General features: G+C 43.3%; 2 protein-coding genes across 6 annotated transcripts in view; one reads left to right on the top strand and one right to left on the bottom strand.

The window, feature by feature from the left end:
* The window catches only part of NPTN (neuroplastin), a 129,488-nt gene that overhangs the window by 42,473 nt on the left and 63,713 nt on the right, over window positions 1-23,302 (top strand). The gene's annotated exons all lie outside the window — the stretch shown is intronic.
* The window catches only part of REC114 (REC114 meiotic recombination protein), a 133,227-nt gene continuing 129,745 nt past the window's right edge, over window positions 19,821-23,302 (bottom strand). For all 4 annotated transcript variants that reach the window (XM_044979786.1, XR_006572450.1, XR_006572451.1 and 1 more), the window contains one exon: window positions 19,821-20,731. The gene's annotated coding sequence lies outside the window, so the exon portion shown is untranslated. The remainder of the gene's footprint in view (window positions 20,732-23,302) is intronic.

The raw sequence follows: 23,302 nt of genomic DNA, 5'->3' as shown, positions 1-23,302 counted from the left end.
GGACACTTTGCCACGCCAGGCCAGTAGCATGTAGTCGGGAACCATTGCAGAACAAAGCATTGCAGTGTTTGCTGGCATTCAAACAACATCCATTCTTTATCTCTGTGTTATCCTCAGGAGAGTGATATCATTCATGGTCACCTGGTTGAAATACGGTGGTTTTATTAAGCGGACATTCAGAGATGCCCGTTCCTGCTAGGCTGTTTGCCTGTAGCTGAACAGAAATGTTCCCTGCTGTTAGCCACGCAGAGAGGGGAGGGGTCAAGCCATCAAAATGCAACCTTGTAATGAAAGCGCATGTGCTATGTAATGTTAACAGCAAGGTTTACTGTGAAAGAGTGTACCCATTGTTCTATAAAATGTCTTTTTAACTACCACTCTCCCTTTTTTTCCTCCACCAGCTGAATCTGTTTCTCCTTCTCAGAGGCTAGTGAAGATTAGAAGGCGAAAAAAACACACTCGGGGTGAAATGTTCTCTGAGCTCATGCTGTCCTCCCACACTGACAGAGCACAGCAGAATGCATGGATGCAGACAATGTCAGAGTGCAGGAAAGCACAATATGAACACGAGGAGAGGTGGTGGGCTGAAGAGAGTAAGGGGCGGGCTGAAGATGATAGGTGGCGTCAGCTTGCTGACAGAAGGCAGGAGTCAATGCTCAGGCTGCTGGAGCATCAAACTCATATGCTCCAGCGTATGGCTGAGCTGCAGGAAAGGCAGCAGGAGCACAGACCGCCGCTACAGCCCCTGTGTAACCAATCGCCCTCCTCCCCAAGTTCCATAGCCTCCTCACCCAGATGCCCAAGAACGCGGTGGAGGGGCCTCTGGCCACCAGCCACTCCACCCCAGAGGATCGCCCAAGCAACAGAAGGCTGGCCTTCAATAAATTTTAAAGTGCAGTGTGGCCTTGTCCTTCCCTCCTCCCCCACCCCGCCTGGTGCTTCCCTCCTCCCCAACCTCTCCCGGGCTACCTTGGCAGTTATCCCCCTATTTGTGTGATGAATTAATAAAGAATGCATTAATGTGAAGCAACAATGACTTTATTGCCTCTGCAAGCGTTGATCAAAGGGGGGAGAGGAGGGTGACTAGCTTACAGGGAAGTAGAGTGAACCGAGGGGGAGAGGGTTCATCAAGGAGAAACAAACAGAACTTTCACACCATAGCCTGGCCAGTCATGAAACTGGTTTTCAAAGCTTCTCTGATGCACACTGCACCCTTCTGTTCTCTTCTAACCGCCCTGGTGTCTGGCTGCGCGTAATCAGTGGCCAGGCGATTTGCCTCAACCTCCCCCCCTGCCATAAACATCTCCCCCTTACTCTCACAGATATTGTGGAGCGCACAGCAAGCAGTAATAACAGTAGAAATATTGGTTTCGCTGAGATCTAACCGAGTCAGTAAACTGCGCCAGCGAGCTTTTAAACATCCAAATGCGCATTCTGCACTTGCTCAGCCTATAGTTGAACAGCTCCTGACTACTGTCCAGGGTGCCTGTGTACAGCTTCATGAGCCATGGCATTAAGGGGTAGTCTGGGTCCCCAAGGATAACTATAGGCATTTCAACGTCCCCAATGGTTATTTTCTGGTCTGGGAAGAAAGTCCCTTCCTGCAGTTTTTGAACAGACCATAGTTCCTGAAGATAGGAGCGTCATGTACCTTTCCCGGCCATCCCACGTTGATGTTGGTGAAACGTCCCTTGTGATCCACCAGTGCTTGCAGCACCATTGAAAAGTACCCCTTTTGGTTTATGTACTCGTTGGGTTGGTGCTCCGGTGCCAAGACAGGGATATGCGTTCCGTCTATCGCCCCACCACAGTTAGGGGATGTCTTTGCTGCAATGGGATTCCCTATGGCCTGCACATTTCCCAGAGGCACTACCCTTGATATCAGTAGCTCTTTGATTTCATTGGCTACTTGGATCATAGCAGCCCCCACAGTAGATTTGCCCACTCCAAGTTGATGCCCGACTGACCGGTAGCTGTCTGACGTTGCAAGATTCCACAGGGCTATTGCCACTCGCTTCTCAACTGTGAGGGCTACTCTCATCTTGGTATTCTGGCGCTTCAGGGCAGAGGAAAGCAAGTCACAAAGTTCCATGAAAGTGCCCTTATGCATGTGAGAGTTTCGCAGCCACTGGGAATTGTCCCAAACCCACAACACTATGCGGTCCCACCACTCTGTGCTTGTTTCCCGGGCCCAGAATCGGCATTCCACAGCATGAACCTGCCCCATTAATACTATGATGTGCACATTGCTGGGGCCCGTACTTTGTGAGAAGTCTATGTCCTCATCGCTCTTCTCACTGTGCTGCTGTTGCCTCCTCGCCTGGATTTGCTTTTGCAGGTTCTGGTGCTGCATATAGTACAGGATAATGTGTGTGGTGTTTACAGTGCTCATAATTGCTGCAGTGATCTGAGCGGGCTCCATGTTCCCAGTGCTATGGCGTCTGCACTGAAAAAAGGCGCAAAACGATTGTCTGCCGTTACTCTGACAGAGGGAGGGGTGACTGACGACATGGCTTACAGGGAATTAAAATCAACAAAGGGGGTGGCTTTGTATCAAGGAGAAACACAAACAACTGTCACACAGAATGTCCCCTTCAAGGATTGAACTCAAAACCCTGGGTTTAGTAGGATGCAGAGGATGCAGTACGACAGCTAGCCATCGTCATCTCCTGGGTGCTCGGCAGAAGACGGTGCAGTACGACTGGGGAGTGACCTGGCTGAATCACTCCCATGTCTGCCCAGGCGCCCCTGACCGACCTCATGAAGTCGGCTAAAAGAGCACCCAGGAGTAAGACGATGATGGCTACCAGTCGTAGTGCACTGTCTGCTGCCAAAAGGCAATGAGCTGCTGCTCTGTAGCAATGCAGTACCACATCTGCCAGCACCCAGGAGACATACGGTGATGGTGAGCTGAGCGGGCTCCATGCTTGCCGTGGTATGGCGTCTGCACAGGTAACTCAGGAAAAAAGGCACAAAACGATTGTCTGCTGTTGCTTTCACGGAGGGAGGGAGGGAGAGGGGAGCCTGATGACATGTACCCAGAAGCACCCATGACACTGTTTTTGCCCCATCAGGCATTGGGATCTCAACCCAGAATTCCAGTGGGGAACTGTGGGATAGCTACCCACAGTGCAACGCTCCAGAAGTCGACGCTAGCCTCAGTACTGTGGACGCAGTCTGCTGAGTTAATGCACTTAAGAGCATTTTGTGTGGGGACACAACTGTATAAAAACGATTTCTAAGAAACCAACTTCTATAAATTTGACCTAATTTCATAGTGCAGACATACCCTTACTTGCATCTCCTATGCAGCTTGATATATTGATAATACTAAATGAAATGGTGTCTATGGGTGGTTCTTGACTGATGTCTTCTAATTTCTTTAGCTAATGGCTCTAGGGTGTATACTTTCCAATGTACTGAACAGTGTGCTATCTTAATATAGCTTTAGATCCTGTTCAGGATAGTTGTACTAAGAATACTTAACTGTTTTAGTCTTTTGCTTTTCCTGTTACTTAGATGACAAAAGGAAGTAAAATGACCATCCTGAGGTTACATAGTCAGTCAGCTCAGTAGGATCTTGGAGCCAGAGGAGCACTGGCTTCCACTCTTTTATTCTAACCTCTAGGTCAGAATTCTGGAGTGAATGAGCCTCCCAGCTGGGCTGACAGACTTGGCGAGTGGGGCTTATGCCGATGCTCTAAAAATAGCTGTGTAGACAGTGCTTTGAAGTTGTAGCTCAGGCTCTGAAGCCCACCCCCACCAGGTTTCAGAGTCCAAGCTCCAGCCCAAGCCACAACTTCAAGTGCTGTCTATACAGCTATTTTAAGAGTGCTAGCCTGAATCTGTTGACCCAGATTCCTCCTGCTCAGTCCAAAATGCTGTGTAGATATACCCTTGGTAACTCTGAGTTTACAACAGAAAGCAAGCATTGGAAGTGAAATGTGCTGTTTTGCTCTGGACAGAAAATGGAGGCTGTGTTAGGAACTTCTTACCCATATCTGTCACTAGTGTCTTGCAAATCATTCTTGCAAACTACTGCATCAGCTACTGTCTGCTCCTCTGAGCCAAACTGCTGAGGAATGAACAGGATTCCTATGCCTTGTGCACCATCAACAAAATTGGCAATTAAATAGTGCTTCAGAATCTTTGGTGTACAAAGCAGAAAATGGCTTTATTTCCTCCTCCCAACCCTCCACCCCATAACTAAGCTAAGTCTGAAGTTCTTGGTCACTTGTAAATGAAGTTGAACATTAACCTGTTTTGTGTTCTTCTGACTACAATCTCTCTCCAGTAAAAATCATATTTGGATGCGTTTTGCTTTGCTAATATTCTTATTCAAATGTTACATTCTGAAAACATACAATAGTCAACAGACTGACATAAGCTTGGAACCCATGAGTAAAGGGGTGCTTATCCCATGCTTGTTCAAAATATTGTAGCAAATGGGGAATATTCAGGGTCTGAATTCTGTAAATGTACCTTTCTTATAATTACTACATATGTGCAGGCACATGATTGTGGCAGCAAGATAATCACTAGAGGAAATCTTAACAGTATTGCCCATAGATTATAATACCTTGCAATAATACAATAATAAGGTTCAAGAGAAGTTCCAGTTACTCTTAAAAGTGAAGAAGCTGAACAGCAGGAGCCTTCAATAGGGGCACCAGTATTTCCGAGAATGCTGTCATCTTTAGTGTGGTGTCTTTCAAAAGGGCAGTTCTTGACTGTTATTACATGATGATCCTATATGAAGAGAACCTCCACTCACTCTCACATTCAAATCATGCATGGAAGTGTTTGCTTTGTGGAGGTAAATATTATACTTGAATGTTTACATTGAGGAAACTTAAACTTTTTATTTTAAATTCCATCAGGACTTGTGTGGGAGAAGACAAATAGGTCACTAGTGGTCTGTAATTACTACCTTTCTATCTGAGGTTGAGGTTCTTAGTCTGGGTGTGGTGGCCACATTGTCTGTTCCCTATGGATAGATATGAGGGTTGGGGAAAGAGGGGCTGTTTCCTGTCTAGATGGGAGGGGTTACAAGCATGGTCCTGATATGGAAAAGGTTCAGAACCACAGATTTAAGTAATCTTTGGTTAAATCTTGAATAGATAGCTAGTGAAATGAGTTTGTTTCTATAATTGGGTTGGTTTCATTTCTTACAGATTAAATAAAGATGCTCTACCTTGTCTGAAGTGCTACAGATAATGTGTTCCACTAGAGAAGAAAGTTTGTAGCCAAAAAAATCAGGGTAATTAGTATGCACACCCAATATTCAAGCTGCCAAAGCCCAAATGAGGGCTGCTGCAGGAAAAGTGGAAGGAGGTGGTGGGGAGGAGAGGATAACTTGAGAAAATATAGAATCCAGTTCCTTTAATAATGCTCTTACTGCAGTTTTCTTTCAGCATTTGTGATGTCAGTAATGGTAACAGGTGGGGCTAATGGAGATAAATATGCTAAAATGAGCATCAAACAAGATGCATTTGGAAGTGCATGCAGTGCTTCTGAGAATTCCTAGGAACCCATGTGCTTTCTTATTTTAATAAAAAGCCAAATGCTAATAGTGAAGGCACTTTCAGATTTGGGGATGGCGGTGTAGTTAGCTGGACATCCAAAAGTACATCTGGCTACTTCTAGTTGAACATCCCATACAGTGGTTAATTTAGCTGGACAAATTACAAAAAGTGAGATTATCACTTCAACGGTATCTGAATCTGAGTGCTTAAGTGACTTCTACCAGTTCACTGTTGTGACTTTCTTTAAAACATCATCAGCGAACATATATTTCTTGAATGGTTCTTATTCCCAAACTGGGTCTCTTTTAAGGTCAGCTGCAATTATAGATTTTTCCCTTCTAGTGAGAGAATGGTATGGTAGATCTCAAATCAATGGAAGACTACACTCAGAAAGACCTCACGGCTTCTGGAATATGCTGCTCAAACAGTTTCACTTCTCTTTCTACTGCCTGTCCCTCCCTTCTTACATTTATCTCCAGACTTCTTCTCCTTGTCCAGATCTATTCCGCCCCCAACAATCTTCTATTCCAGGGATTGGCAACCTTTGGCACGCGGCCCGTCAGGGTAAGCACCTGGCAGGCTGGGCCGGTTTGTTTACCTGCCGCGTCCGCAGGCTCGGCTGATCGCACCTCCCACTGGCTGGGGGTTCGCCGCTCCAAACCAATGGGGTCTGCGGGAAGCGGCGGCCAGCACATCCCTCACCCCGCACTGCTTCCCGCAGCCCCCATTGGCGTGGGACAGCCAACTGCGGCCAGTGGGAGCCGCAATCGGTGCTTACTCTGGCGGGCCGTGGGCCAAAGGTTGCCAATCCCTGGAATAGAAGATTGTTGGGTGCAGAATAGATTTGGATAAGGAGAAGAAGTCTGGAGATAAATGTGAGAACGGCCGCATACCAAAAGTTGCCGATCCCTGTTCTATTCATGTACTTTTTGAAACATTGCACTTTTAGAGAGAGGTAAGGGATTGACTGTGTGTACACAAATTTGCAGAGGGACAATAGGTTGAGGTCTGTTATTTCTCACCGCTATATATTATTTATGCATGTATTTATTTATGTAAAAACATTTTTGCTGTTAATAAGCATGTTATCTCTGACGACACAAATCCAGAGTTTGAAAACTTCAAAACTAAGCATCTCTGATGGTATCTTCTAGACTGAGCACTGAGTCCCACTGGGTAGATAGAAAGAGTAACCTAAATAATCTCTATACAGAAGCCCCTGGATCCCCATAAAATTGGGTCCCTAATCCATGAACTATTGGAACTCATTTACAAAACTTTTCTTAAACATTACATTAATATATTGTCTCATACTATAGAATTAGAATTTATAATCCCTATTGCATGATGATATCTTTGAGCTATAATGTATCTTAATATAAACTATTTTTACATAGGTTTTTTCCTCAAAAAGCATTTTATAAAAAAAATTCAATTTAAATAAAAAAAATCCAGTTTAATTTTTATCCACCCTGGTAAAATCCTGTCTAAGGGCTAGTCTACACTTACCGCGCGGGTCGACGCGGTGAGTTCGACTTTCCGGAGTTCGAACTATCGCGTCTGATCTAGACGCGATAGTTCGAACTCCGGAAGCGCTAGTTCGAACTCCGGTACTCCACCTCGGCAGCTGGAGTTAGCAGAGTCGACCTTGGAGCCGCGGAGTTCGGTTCCGCGGCGTCTGGACGGGTACGTAGTTCGAACTAGGGTAGTTCGAATTCAGCTACGCTATTCACGTAGCTGAATTTGCGTACCCTAGTTCGACCCCCATTCTTAGTGTAGACCTGCCCTTAGATATAAAAAGCTAATACATTTTGGGGCCTGGTTACAGTATGATGATTCTCTCTGATGTTGGTGAAGCAGTGTTTGGCTTTGCGGTGTAGAATGGACTGAATTATGGCCCAGCCTTGGACTTTGCAGCACTGTAGCACAACTTGGGAGCATGATTAAGATGGTTAGAGTCCTGTCTGTGCTGTAAAATCAGTATTAGGCACTACCTTGTGGTAGTATCTTTTTGTAGTGTAGCGTGGACCCTAAATCAAATTACACTTAATATTCTTCTAGCTCTTTTAAGGGTGTAAAGTCAAGCACTCAAAAAGAAAAATGCCCAAATTAAGGTTGCCAATGCAAATACAAGTAAGACTAGGTTTTATTTTAAACTGCCTCCTGTAAACCAGACAACTGCTTACAAAGATTAATGTCCCTGATGATTTGACCCTGCAGGCATCAATATGTTTACAGCCTAATGCATAAGTTATGAAGTCATGGTAATAAAAGGCAAGAGATGATTCAGAATCAGAATAGTCTCTTCTATCAAAAGATAGTTATCTACTGAATTCTGAGCTATTTTTGGACTGGTAAAGAGATGGATGGTAGCGAATATATTTTCCTTGATTGCTCTCTTTCCCCCACTGAGATCACTCTTTCTGCTAGAAAGAGCAGGTGGAAAGGAAGTAGGAATCTTTTAAATTTTTGATGAGAGTGTTCAACCATTAAGGAATCCCCTTTTGTGTTTTTAAATTGGACTCCAACCAAGATGTCATGGAGTTGCTGTCCTTATTTAAATCATGCTTTCTAAGGTTTGTAACATTGCATAAACATTTTATTGCAATTAGGCTTTGTGCATGTGATTGCCTAACCCATTCGTAATATGACCAAAGGTAAGGTGACATGACAGATGACACAACAGCCAGCAGAAAGGGGCAGGAAAGCCTACTCCACTCGCCTGCCATGCCATTACCAGTTGGCATGCAGATTAGGAGATTGTTGAACTGGCAGTGCTCTTCCACTGAGTTCTGTGTAACTCATATATGCCAAAGGGGCACAGAGTTCAGCTTTGCATCACTTTTGATCCTTGGCAGATCAGTTATTCCAAAATTAGCTTCATAGAATATGCATGTCAGAAGTATGCTGGACAAAAATGCAGCTCTTGGTCCAGCTGAGAAATTGCATGCCTTTGCCAATAGGACCTAGTCAATGAACATATTTAAAATCTGATTTTTTTTTAAGCATAATTACTAGAATTTCCTGTCTCCTATTTTTCACTCTAGGTCTGTTATCATGAAGTTTTCCTAACATTCTGCTGCTGTTAGTTTACTTATGTTACATTATATGTCTCCTTTCAGTATTTAAACTAAGTACTGACTCTCAAATATTCTTTCTGTCTTTGAGTTTTCCTAGCTGTCCTTACAGAAAAAAGTGTTCCTTTAGCATTTGAATAAAAGTAATTTCTCATTCTAGATCTTAGTGAATCTCCACATTGTTCAAGTACTGCACAATCTGTAATCTGCAGTTCGTAGACAGGTACTGCAGGAGCTATTGCAGGTCAGACTTCATATGCATTGGTGGAGATGCACATGGAAAATTTATCCACATTGACTAGTTCTAGGTCATGCCATCAGTCCTTTGCTCTCCTGAGCACGATGCTTATATACTTAAAAAAAAAAAAAAAGGAATCTTGGCTATTGAGCTTCTGATGTAATCTTTCTTTCATTACTGAAACCTATGACTTTATCTGAAGAACAATGCTGTAGAAGAAAATAAATTACAAAAATTTATAGCTCAGTTTATGTTGGTGACAGCAAGTAAATGTTACCCTGAAATGGCAAAGCTTCCCAGACTGTCCTGTAGTGTAACATCCCTTGTCCTTTGGTGTATCATGGAATTATATTGAGACTTTGTGGTGAATCTTGTGACAGATTTCACAGTAACTCTCCACTTGCTCAGTGCTACCACTACAATAGAACAATGTTTTGATTTGTTTTTTCCATGGTGCATTTCACTCCCTAGCAGTTTACAAAGCAGTCAGTAGCTTACCAGTGATTGTAAGCTACTGGTAGCTTTACAGCCATGGCTATAAGAACCTGCCTTATTTAGAGGGAGAATATTTCATAGAATATCAGGATTGGAAGGGACCTCAGGAGATCTTCTAGTCCAACCCCTGCTCAAAGCAGGACAAATACCCAGACTTTTTTTTTTTTTTTTTAACCCTAGGTCCCTAAATGGCCCCCTCAAGGATTGAACTCACAACCCTGGGTTTAGCAGGCCAATGCTCAAACCACTGAGCTATCCCTCCCCACAAATGTGATAACTACTACACTACAGAAACCATAAGCATTTCCATTTGCTTGTTCTCAGTAAGTAGTGTCTGAGGCTGAGCCCCTTTTGTCTAGTGCACCAGGGCTATTCTATAACTTGCAAAAGGGCCTTAGTTCTTTACCTTGCACTTGAAGAGCTACCAGGTGGATTGGAGACCTCAGTTAAATAAATGCCTCTCCCACTCTTATCTCTTTTGTTCTACAGCATCAGCATCAAACGTCAGCCCAAATTTTACAAGACTTAGTGCTGCCAACTGTGCCTTAATGACACTTGCAAAGTCCAAGCAAGACTGTTCTTCTTTCTGAATTGTTTTGGGGGTTCTCAAAATGTGAGAAGGGTGCATTCAGCTTTAAAAGCCGTAGGCAGCTAGAAAATCTGAACGAGGGCAATTTTCAGATGTAAACAGATGTCAAAGATCAGTAAACTTTGACCTATTTTTCTCCCTTAGCTGTTGAGAGAGAGATTTTCTTTTGGGGGGTGTCTTCTTAATAATAAGTTATTCTTTTTTTCTCTAGCACCTACCTCCTGAATATCTGTCTTTATGCACAATGCTACAAAAAAAACCCAGTGTATACATGCTATGGAGGGAAACCGAGTAAGGAAACTTTCTGGCTTCAGAAGCCTCTTGTATAAGCAGTGAAATCTGTACATTCTATCTCTATTTGCTTGGTTTTGTACGCTTATGGCAAACGTTGACAGAATTGCCAAACAGCATGAGTTTTCCAGATAAGTTTCTAGTCTTTCCTTCCATTATGGAAAGTATTCTGTTTAGTGTGCATTCCATTTTTTGAATAATCCCTGGGGTGCGGATGGATTTCACCTCTATTTGTAGCTTCTTCTTGGAATTCTTTCCTTATCAGATATGGCTTACTGAACGTACTGCCTGAAACTTGCTGATGCTGTTTGGTGTTGCGTAGATAGTAATGAATTAGTGAAAATGCAAAGTGCTGAGTTACATATAAAAGTTGATAGACTTGCATGGCATTTCTAATCATGCAGCTAGTCCCGTACTAATAAGGCATTTTCAGAGTACGCTTTGTATAGGGAGGTTTCCTATGACTTCTCTCACTTCTAAATCCTTCCAGGGTTCCATCCTTTTGCGGGGGGAGCCCTCTGCAAACCCCAGATATCTTGTGTGGTAGAAAGTAGTTCATTATTTCTTCATTTGTGGTCTAATGCTAAACTGCTTTATATTCATGGCAGAATATTTTCACTTGCATGACTGTGTAGAATGCCAGTGGGAGATGTTAATCTGTATTTAGCTGAAGTGTGTGCTGCAGCGACTTCTGTGCTATGCCGCTTATGATAGCAGGACCCAAATACATCTCACGGAGTTCTAAAAAGTAGTTTGTAGTATGGAGCAACAGTCTGTAGAGATTACAGATCTGGTTACATTGTATTGGGCCCTGTAATCTCACAGTCAGCGCTCTTCTACTGAAGACGAAGGCAGCTGATATCTACTTAATATAAAAGTTAAGTGTAGCTTTAGGGCTCCTGGCAAATTACCAAAATGGTCCTTTGATGGACACTGTTTATGCCTAGCTTAAATGTGCATGTAGAATGTTAGACCTTGTTTATACACCGTTGTAATGGATTATCTCAATTGCTCTGGAGGAACCAGTACTAGAACAGCAAGAGAAGCTTTTCCTGTCCATACTTCAACTGCCTGTGGCCTGAGTAACATGAATACAGAATTCCTCCTAAATCTACAGAAACGCTTGTTATAATATTAGCTTTCCAATGTACATTTATTGTTCACTTGAATTTTATTTTATCGCAGTTCATCAGTTACCTATTGAGTAGCAGAGAAGAGAGAACCTTGGAACAAGAATAAAAGGATGTAGTCCAAACTGTCTGACAAGGGACTGAAAAATTTCATCTAATCAGTGTGCATGGAAAGCTTAATGGAATAAGCATCTAATTCCTCCTCTCCCTTCTAATGGCTTATAACTACCAAAGGCTTGTTTACTTACGCCTCTTTCTGAAATGGATTGTGTTTGGGGTGGGAGAAGAGTGTGGGGATGTGTGGGGTGGAGCAGTCTATTTTATCAGTGTGTAGATGTCAGTAACACTGTCTGCCCTCTCTGCTTGCTGCTGTTGCTGATCCCTGGTGCCCAGAGAGAATTCAACATAGATATGACAGGTTTTGCTGCATAATCTAGCTGGCCAGCTGTTTTTTCTAAAATTTTCAGTATACAAAATAGACTTGCTTTAAATCTGCACTATTTTCAGTGGGTCACTTCCAAAATATGCTTTGGAGGACAACTTAAAACAAAGTCAAATGCACTGATGTAGTAATGCTGGTAAATAACAGGGAAATGTATGTCACAGAAGGGGCTCCAATGGTTTTGGTACTGAATTACAACTATGCATCTTTTACAAAAGGTACAGAAGGACTTCCCTTGTAACATATCTAGTTACTCAGTGCTGTGAGTTTCTCAATTAGTGAAATAATTTTGTCATTCTGTATGTGTAAAATGAAAATCCGTATCAGAATTTAACAGGGATTGTGAGAATCTGCTGCTTTCAGATGCAGTGATCTAGCTACCGCCAGAAAGTAGGTCACTTATATCTCAGGGAATTCCCTGCCTCTGAAGTTCAGAATAGGTGGAAGAAAAGGTCAGAGTAGAGTTCATGGAGGAGAGGTATATAGGACAGAAGCTTGCTATTTTTTTCTGTAGTTGCTGTTTGATCGGTTTCCTGTTTTAATGAGAAGGCTGAGAATGAACAGGGGAAAGGCTTCTGTTGGACATTTAACTTCTATAAACCAAACAGTTCAAGCAGTTAGAAAAGGACCACCATAATTCAGTCTGCTTATCCATAGCTCCCTGGTGCCGTTTCATCGCTTTCCAGTTCCGAAAGGTGATATGTGTTTGCTGTATATGGTTCCCCTGATGCTGCCTCCTATAATCCAGTTTGACACTCTAGAAAACCCATCTTAAAATGCTTATCCTGGTAGTCTGTCTCCCAAGAACACCTCTTCCTTGAGAGGGTGTGCTGTGCTATGAAAACTATAACACACCTTCAAGCCAACAAAATTAGCAAGCGCTCTGTGTGTTGTGCTTTCTTTCTATAAAAGTCTTGTTAACACCTGGTTGCTGTAAATGATGATGTCTTATCTAATCCTTTGTCTGTTTTCTGCAACTCACTTGCTTTGTTCTTTATAACATCTGTTATTTTCTGCTGGTCTATCACTGCATTTCTGCTGCCCCTCCCTCTAGCTGGGTTTGTCAAGTCGCCCATGTCAGAAACTAAACTCACAGGGGATGCCTTTGAGCTGTACTGTGACGTGGTTGGGAAACCCACTCCAGAGATCCAGTGGTGGTATGCTGAAGTCAACCGGGCTGAGTCTTTCAAACAGCTGTGGGATGGTGCTCGGAAGCGCCGTGTCACCATTAACACCGCCTACGGGGCGAACGGCGTGAGTGTGCTGAGAATAACCCGCCTTACATTGGAAGACTCTGGGACTTACGAGTGCAGGGCCAGCAACGATCCCAGGAGGAATGACTTGAGGCAAAATCCCTCCATAACGTGGATTCGAGCCCAGGCTACGATAAGCGTCCTTCAGAGTGAGTTCAGCACCCTACAGTAGTAGCACTGTAGTAACTAGAGGCAGTCCAGTGACCCTTCTCCCTCTCCCATGACCCTTGATATTACCACCCTTTGTCTTGTTTGTTGAACCCAAGATTGTTCCTCCAGTTGTAGTGCTTGAGTGTGTGTCTGCCACCTTTTTTTCTTTTTCTTGTCTCTCTCTCTTCCATAGGATCAAAGGACTTGGGAAAATCTATGGAACTATCCTATAGCTCTTGTGTGAAAACAAGCTCAGTGTTGGATTTTTTTTTTCTTCCACTATTTACTTTTATAGTAGATTTCCTGCATCCTATCGCTGGCTTCTTCATGAGTGCCTTTCTATTTTGATTTTTATTCTTTCTTGATCTAACCACTTCTATTTCTTCTTTTTTCTTGGAATCTCTGAATACCTTCCTTACTTACATGGTTTTGAGTTCATAAGTTTCTGTACAAATCCTTCCCATTTTGATTTTGTTGTTACATGTGACCTTTAAAGCCTGGATTTTTCCATAAAGTCATGGAGCTTCTTTTCTAAACAGTATGTGTCCTAACAGATTCTCTGATGCAGCAGCACATTACTGATACAGCTGTTCTTACATGATGGTGTAAAAGCGAATGCCACTCAGAGTGAAGGGATGTTATCAACTTAATGTACACTAGCTTTAGCCAAATGACCCCCCACTGAGAATGTAACATCCCTTTTTAAAAACTTATACTGGAAACATCTCAATTGATGTTTGTTCCATTTATTGTCCTAGATTTTGTACACGCTTTCTGCTGCCTTTATTAGGTTCCACACAAGTTTCGCTTCTGGTATTTTCAGAACCATTTTAACACAATCCTATTTTTATGGACATTGAATAGAAAGAATACTGTTTGCTTTCTCTTAGATGTAGTGATTGATATACAGCTTGCATCTACACAGATTCAAAATGAAATACATGCAGAGTGACTTGACTGTGTACAAATGTGAAGAGCAGAAGGTAAAGGAGAAGTTTTTTTTGATTTGTTAGTATAAATGTCTCACTGTTTTAGGGCTGTGACTAGTAGAGGATGGATGTTATCTTTAACACTACTCTGAGAATTTGTATACATAAACCAGGATAGCGCAGAAATGTAATTTCTCGCTGCATACATTGTGCTTCATATTGCATAACTCAAGCTCTCCGATGGTGTAGTGACATCTGTTTAATCGATGTAGTGGTATCTGAAGGAACCCTGTGCCAGATGTAGACCTGGTAGCTAGTGCTCAGTTCAGCTTGGTACCCCACCTATCTGAAAGTATTACAGAATAGTGCTGCAATATGAAAATGATTATGGACGAAAACAATCGACTTGCTTCAGTCAGTACTGATGGATCAGAGAACCTGCCTCCGGAAAATGGAAAGAACATGAATGTATGTGGAAAAATAAACAGAATTAACCCAATTACATGGATTTGTTTAAAACCTAAAAAACATTGGGTTGTTTGACTTAATAAACCTGTTCAGTTTCCAGTCCTAGGACTTGACCCCTCCCTAGCCCTTAGAGGTCACAGTGGACTCAGACCTGTCAGCAGCAAGAGCCTTCAGATTTCAGGGACTGGTGTTATCTCAAGACAAAGCTGAATTGTCCTGCAGCAAGTTTAACTTCTGGAAGTCTGGTTCCTGTCTCAGATACAGTGTAGTTGTAGCTGGTAGTGTAGTGTAGTCAGTCCCAGGATATGAGAGAGACAAGGTGGGTGAAGTAATATCTTTTATTGGAACAACTTCTATTGGTGAGAGACAAGCTTTCGAGTGACACAGGGCACTTCTTCATGTCACCAATAGAAGTTGGTCCAATAATAGATACTACGCACCTTGTCTCTCCTGTTTCATTTGATCACCTGCTTCTGCTGCCCATGAAGGTCTGTTGTATTTCCCAGCTCTATTCCTTGCCTACCCAGTCTCCTTTTAGTATCTTTTGAGGAGGGGGAAGAACCTTTTTGAATGAAAAGCTAATTATTAAGTTCTCGAAGCATATATTTGATAGAGTCCTTATGAAATGTCTCAAATTGTGTTTCCTATCTCCCTCAAATATGTCATTTGTAACTGAATGTACTTTTTGGGATGGAGGTTCTAAGCTTCCATCTCCTTCCCCAGTTAAAGACCTGTCTTGTCTCTTGCATGCCTGCAGTTCAATTATCCAATGTTTCCTAATTTTGAATTATCAGAGGGGTAGCCGTGTTAGTCTGGTTCTGTAGAAGCAGCAAAGAATCCTGTGGCACCTTATAGACTAACAGACGTTTTGCAGCATGAGCTTTCGTGGGTGAATACCCACTTCTTCGGATGCAAGTAGTGGAAATTTCCAGGGGCAGGTATATATAAGCAAGCAAGAAGCAAGCTAGAGATAACGAGGTTATAATAATATAATAATTGGAGATATACCAATCTCCTAGAACTGGAAGGGACCTTGAAAGGTCATCAAGTCCAGCCCCCTGCCTTCACTAGCAGGACCAATTTTTGCCCCAGATCCCTAAGTGGCCTCCTCAAGGACTGAATTCACAACCCTGGGTTTAGCAGGCCAATGCTCAAACCACAGAGCTATTCCCCCCCATCAATCAGGGAGGATGAGGCCCTGTTCTAGCAGTTGAGGTGTGAAAACCAAGGGAGGAGAAACTGGTTCTGTAATTGGCAAGCCATTCACAGTCTTTGTTTAATCCTGAGCTGATGGTGTCAAATTTGCAGATGAACTGGAGCTCAGCAGTTGCTCTTTGAAGTCTGGTCCTAAAGTTTTTTTGCTGCAGGATGGCCACCTTAAGATCTGCTATTGTGTGGCCAGGGAGGTTGAAGTGTTCTCCTACAGGTTTTTGTATATTGCCATTCCTAATGTCTGATTTGTGTCCATTTATCCTTTTCCTTAGAGACTGTCCAGTTTGGCCGATGTACATAGCAGAGGGGCATTGCTGGCATATGATGGCATATATTACATTGGTGGACGTGCAGGTGAATGAACCAGTGATGGTGTGGCTGATCTGGTTAGGTCCTGTGATGGTGTTGCTGGTGTAGATATGTGGGCAGAGTTGGCATCAAGGTTTGTTGCATGGATTGGTTCCTGAGCTAGAGTTACTATGGTGCGGTGTGCAGTTGCTGGTGAGAATATGCTTCAGGTTGGCAGGTTGTCTGTGGGCAAGGACTGGCCTGCCACCCAAGGCCTGTGAAAGTGTGGGATCATTGTCCAGGATGGGTTGTAGATCCCTGATGATACGTTGGAGGGGTTTTAGCTGGGGACTGTATGTGATGGCCAGTGGAGTCCTGTTGGTTTCTTTCTTGGGTTTGTCTTGCAGTAGGAGGCTTCTGGGTACACGTCTGGCTCTGCTGATCTGTTTCCTTATTTCCTCGTGTGGGTACTGTAGTCTTGAGAATGCTTGGTGGAGATTTTCTAGGTGTTGGTCTCTGTCTGCAGGGTTAGAGCAGATACGGTTGTACCTCAGTGCTTGGCTGTAGACAATGGATCTTGTGGTGTGTCCGGGATGGAAGCTGGAGGCATGAAGGTAGGCATAGCGGTCGGTAGGTTTTCGGTATAGGGTGGTGGTAATGTGACCATCACTTATTTGCACCGTGGTGTCTAGGAAGTGGACCTCCCGTGTAGATTGGTCCAGGCTGAGGTTGATGGAGGGGTGGAAGCTGTTGAAATCGTGGTGGAATTTTTTCAGAGTCTCCTTCCCATGGGTCCAGATGATGAAGATGTCATCAATGTAGCATAGGTAGAGAAGGGGCGTGAGTGGACGGGAGCTGAGGAAGCGTTGTTCCAGGTCGGCCATAAAAATATTGGCATATTGTGGGGCCATGCGGGTGCCCATAGCGGTGCCACTGATCTGGAGATATATAGTGTCATTAAATTTGAAATAGTTGTGTGTGAGGATAAAGGCACAGAGCTCAGCAACCAGTTGTGCTGTGGCATCATCAGGGATACTGTTCCTGACAGCTTGTATTCCATCAGTGTGTGGGATGTTTGTGTAGCACTCCCAGCTATCTCCGTGACACCACTGATTTCCTGAGGAAACTGAGGAAACTACAATGCATTGGTGACCTTCCAGAAAACACCATCCTAGCCACCATGGATGTAGAGGCTCTCTACACTAACATCCCACACACTGCAAATTTGACACCATCAGCTCAGGATTAAACAAAGACTGTGAATGGCTTGCCAATTACAGAACCAGTTTCTCCTCCTTTGGTTTTCACACCTCAACTGCTAGAACAGGGCCTCATCCTCCCTGATTGATCATAGAATCATAGAATCTCAGGGTTGGAAGGGACCTCAGGAGGTCATCTAGTCCAACCCCCTGCTCAAAGCAGGACCAAACCCAACTAAATCATCCCAGCCAGGGCTTTGTCAAGCCTGACCTTAAAAACCTCTAAGGAAGGAGATTCCACTACCTCCCTAGGTAACCCATTCCAGTTCTTCACCACCCTACTAGTGAAAAAGTTTTTCCTAATATCCAACCTAAACCTCCCCCTCTGCAACTTGAGACCATTACTCCTTGTTCTATCATCTTCTACCACTGAGAACAGTCTAGATCCATCCTCTTTGGAACCCCCTTTCAGGTAGTTGAAAGCAGCTATCAAATCCCCCCTCATTCTTCTCTTCTGCAGACTAAACAATCCCAGTTCCCTCAGCCTCTCCTCATAAGTCATGTGCTCCAGCCCCCTAATCATTTTTGTTGCCCTCTGCTGGACTCTCTCCAATTTATCCACATCCTTCTTGTAGTGTGGGGCCCAAAACTGGACACAGTACTCCAAATGAGGCCTCACCAGTGCTGAGTAGAGGGGGATGATCACATCCCTCGATCTGTTGGAAATGCCCCTACTTATACAACCCAAAATGCCATTAGCCTTCTTGGCAACAAGGGCACACTGTTGACTCATATTCAGCTTTTCGTCCACCGTAACCCCTAGGTCCTTTTCTGCAGAACTGCTACCCAGCCATTCGGTCCCTAGTCTGTAGCAGTGCATGGGATTCTTCCGTCCTAAGTGCAGGACTCTGCACTTGTCCTTGTTGAACCTCATCATATTTCTTTTGGCCCAATCCTCTAATTTGTCTAGGTCCCTCTGTATCCTATCCCTACCCTCCAGCGTATCAACAACTCCTCCCAGTTTAGTGTCATCTGCAACCTCTAACCTCGTTATCTCTAGCTTGCTTCTTGCTTGCTTATATATACCTGCCCCTGGAAATTTCCACTACTTGCATCCGAAGAAGTGGGTATTCACCCATGAAAGCTCATGCTGCAAAACGTCTGTTAGTCTATAAGGTGCCACAGGATTCTTTGCTGCTTCTAATTTTGAATTGTGTATTATGACTATATTGCCAAATGCCTTGTGTTCAGGACACACTTTTGTTTTTGTTTGTTTCGTATTGGTGAGAAAAACACTGTACTCAAACACTTAAACAACTGTATTGTGCCCACAAGGGAGGCTTGAACTACTGTAGTTTGTGGGAAGCAGAGCTCTTAAGGTTTAATCTCTAGGTAATTGCACATTGGAAATGGAGCTGAAGGGAGACCTAGCTAAAGAAGCTCAGTCTGTACCTGGAAGGCAGGAGTACAAGTCTGAAGTATCCCAGAGTTTAAGCTTGCAAAGGCAGAATACAGTAGTGCACTGAGTAGAAACTATCCTGTAATTTTCCTTTAGGAGAGATGCATCTTACAGCTTAACTAATTTGTATTTGAAATGAAGGCTTCTGATTAAAATGGTGTTGGAGTCTTTGGCTAATGGAGGCCACTCTTCCACTGATCTCATGACACCATCTTGGGTATTCAAAAATAGACACAATAAACTAGTAGAGCCTGCTTTAATTGTGGTGGCTAAAACAAAATGTCATTGTTAATATCAAAACAGAATGTAGTGAAAAGCAGCACTGAATACTGATTTGAAAAGTTAAACAGGAGAACTGGAAGTTGGTTTCCAACTAAACCAGGGGTGGGCAAACTACGGCCCGTGGGCTGGATCTGGGCCCTCAGGGCTTTGGATCCGGCCCGTGGCGCCACCGGCACCACGTCCCTGCAGCCCCCGGGGGCGCAGAGGGCTCCATGCGTTGCCCTTGCCTCCAGGCACCGCCCCTTGCAGTTCCCATTGGCTGGGAACAGGGAACCGTGGCCAATGGGAGCTTTGGGGGAGGTACCTCTGCCCCACTTCCCCCAGGGGTTGCAGCGCTTCCTGAAGTGGCATGGGGCCAGAGAGAGGGCAGGTGTGCAGGGAGCCTGCCCTGGCCCCAGTGCACACCGCTGCCACTCTGGAGCCACTTGAGGTAAGCGTGGTCAGAGCCCGAACCCCTCCTGCATCCCGCCCCCAAACTCCCTGCCCTAAACCCCCTGCCTGCACCTCGCACCCCTCCTGCACCCTAACCCCCTGCCCTGAGTCCCCTCGTACACCCGCACCCCTCCTGCACCCCTGCCCTGAGCCCCCTCCCGCAGTCCGCACCACTCCTGCACCCCAGCCCCCTGCCCTGTGCCCCCTCCTGCAGTCCGCACCCCTCCTGTACCCCAATCCGTTGCCCTGAGCCCCTTCCTGCACACTGCACTCCCTCTGGCACCCCAACCCCCTGCCCCGGCCCTGCATACTATTTCCCCTCCCAGATGTGGCCCTCGGCCCAAAAAGTTTGCCCACCCCTGAACTAGACACTAAGGCTCCCATACTGTCCTTCCACAAGATTATGGATTCCAGTTGGATGCACTTATTTGAAAACCACAGCTCATATACAATTGACACCTCAAACGTGAGGTATGGGAAGGATTTTCCTCGTGAGAATCTTCAGGATGTTCCTTTTTGGAGTGGGACAGCTTTTTTTTGTGTGCACACCTTACCCAGTACCCATTCCACAATGCATTATCTCCTCAGAACTAAAGAGCAATGCCTGCTTGCTTTTCTGCTTTCTTACAGATTGATGAAACATTAGTATCTTCTGCTAACATTTTAAAACTTCAAGTGGTCAGCCATCAGGGAACTCTTAAGTTACATTCTCAATCTTTAACTCTTCTTGCTTCAAACTTCTGTGTTTAGTAATTTCCATATATTCCCAGGATAGGTTTGAAAGCACCCAACAAGTCCTGTAAAAAGCCTTGCTCTTCACTTAGTTCCCATTATTTCATTCAGCTCCACCTATAAATATCATAAACATTACTATGTAACTGACAGGTGGGTAAGAATAGGTCTAAACTGGCCGCGATAGCCATTAAAGTCCCAATTAGCTCCAGGTCATCAACATACAGTTTGAAAAGCAGACCTAAAATGGTCTATTATTGGCTGAATATGAAAAACATTTGGAAAATAAAGCAATTCCCAAAGCACTTCTGGATAAGTCTCTATTACACAAATTTTCTAGTTCTGTAGACTAGATTAAAAGTGTTTTCCATTACTTGCTTTTTGGAGGTATGATGCTTGTAACATTCTCCAATGGTAGCATATATGCTTTCCATTCCAGAGTCACTGCAGGTTGTGCTCTCCTGTAACCACCACCGTAGTGTGTCCATGGCTTCAGTCCAGTGTACTGCAGACAGCATCAGACTGCCTCTACTGTTGACTCTGTTTAAAAATATCCAGTTCACTATTACAGTGGCCAGTATACTTGTTTTACCAATTTCCTCTTTTGACAGAAAAATGCTATTTATAATTCATTGACATAAATAAAATGGAAGATATTTATTTTCATATTGAATGAAAATCTGTAAAACAGAAGCAAATATCAGTCAATTCCAGTAAAGCTGATGTCTGTTGACAAAATTCCCAGAAATTGAGTTAATGTTGCTTCAGAGGGGTATTTCTGTCAAAGTATTTTGATAGTTGACAGTAATTTTTGTTTAGGTGAACAAATCTTTTGTGCTTGCTCATTGGGGATGATATTGGGGTATGAAATAAAAGAAAAGAATAGTTGTGGAGTGGTAAACAAATGATTTTCTTCCATCTAGGACCTGATCTTGTGGTCCTTGCACAGGTTAAATTCCTATTGCCGGACATAGTGGGGCAGAGTTGCAGCTGATGGGCAGTAATAAAGTTTCTACAAGAAAGGACAGAAGGAACTCCAGCATTTTGATAGCTGCAATATTGTATCTGGGATGGGGTGATTAATACTGGGACTTCTAAGTAACTGAAAGAGGGAGTTTGCTTAGCCAACCTAGTAGAATTAGAAAGGAAAAGATATACACATATCAAGTGGTGATGTAAGGGGCTTATTGGTCATCAGTAGTAAGATTTCTCACTTTGCCTCACTGGGCAGCAGCAAGAAGGGCAAGTACTATATTATTGTCGAGATTAATGTTACCTTATGAATAATAATAATACAACCTTCATGGTGCCTCGTTTTTTTCCTGATTCAATTTAATAATTTGCTTTAATAATTTGCTTTCCAAGTGCTTTACAGATGAGGCTTAAGAAGACTGTATGGTGTGACTTAATCTATACTCCAAATGTGTTTAAAATAGCTGTCAGCAAGGTATATGGAACCAACTGGAATAAATATTCTTTTTTGACTTTCAGACATCATTATGAAATGTTAATTAGGAATTATATGAATATGTTTGTATAAACCACACCCACACCTGGCAACCCATCTGCAGTTTCCTCACCTACTGTTTGGAATGCAAAGGAAGTTCTTGTATTCTGAGATATTAGCATTTTTCCAAGCCTAACCACCAAAAGTTCTCTCATCTTTTAAACCTCATGCTTAATAATTTTTTAGTTTGAAGGTAGATAAGATCTTTTCTTAGTCTCAGTAGAAAAATGCCTTGCTTTGCAGTTTGGGAAAAGCATAGCTCCAGTGGCCAGCTTTCAAAATTTGGTGGTTGTGGATATTAGCTCTTAATTGTGCATAATGCCGCTTTCAAATTTAAGGAGAAAATTCATAATGTCCAAGTTCCCAATGCTAATTTCTGCAAGGCCTCATATATATGGTTGGACTTGTACAATTTATAAGTTCTCACACTGCCACTCAGGACTGAAATGTGAGATATTCAAAGCTTCAGAAAATAACTAAAAACATGTCAGCAAAGTATGTAACTCTTACGTTTACCACTGGGACTCAATGTTGCAAGCAAATTCTATTCAAGTGAACAAGAAAATGTTTCCTATTAAATAAAACTAAGGCCATTCCCAGTCAAACTCTATTGAGTAAAGGTAGGAAATATATTCTTCCCCTTTTATTTAAAAAAACAACCACCTTTTCACCCTCCAACTACTGTACAAGTGGGAGATTCTCCCCTCAACTACAAATGCTATTTCCAGTATAGGCCACAAAGTACCAACTCACCCTCTTTGTTGACTGCCCTTCCACCCAGTCATGCAGTCCATTCTCAGCCAACTTGTGTCAACTAGTGAGGTCAACAGAAAACAATTTTCCCTTTTTCTCTATGGCCAGAGATTCTGCATCCCCCCCCCCCCCCCACCTTCACCTCCTCTCCTCCCTCCCCCCACCAAACAGGAGCCAGAGATTCCCCTTTCCTCTCCAGTTCTTGGTACATGCTGGAAAGATGGATGTGGATTATACTGTGCAACTAACTTGCATACTGTTGTAATTCATATGATTCAGTATGATTGGGCAACAAAATGGCAAATGAAATTTAATGTGGATAAATGTAAAGTAATGCACATTGGAAAAAATAAACCCAACTATACATACAATATGATGGGGGCTAATTTAGCTACAACGAATCAGGAAAAAGATCTTGGAGTCATCGTGGATAGTTCTCTGAAGATGTCCACGCAGTGTGCAGAGGCGGTCAAAAAAGCAAACAGGATGTTAGGAATCATTAAAAAGGGGATAGAGAATAAGACGGAGAATATAGTATTGCCCTTATATAAATCCATGGTACGTCCACATCTTGAATACTGTGTACAGATGTGGTTTCCTCACCTCAAAAAAGATATTCTAGCACTAGAAAAGGTTCAGAAAAGGGCAACTAAAATGATTAGGGGTTTGGAGAGGGTCCCATATGAGGAGAGATTAAAGAGGCTAGGACTCTTCAGCTTGGAAAAGAGGAGACTAAGGGGGGATATGATAGAGGTATATAAAATCATGAGTGATGTGGAGAAAGTGGATAAGAAAAAGTTATTTACTTATTCCCATAATACAAGAACTAGGGGTCACGAAATGAAATTAAT

This window comes from Mauremys mutica, chromosome 11, assembly GCF_020497125.1.
Source record: "Mauremys mutica isolate MM-2020 ecotype Southern chromosome 11, ASM2049712v1, whole genome shotgun sequence".
In the NCBI taxonomy this organism is placed as follows: domain Eukaryota; kingdom Metazoa; phylum Chordata; order Testudines; family Geoemydidae; genus Mauremys; species Mauremys mutica.
Note: the sequence above shows the minus strand (reverse complement) of the source record. Positions and strands in the feature narration are given on the sequence as shown.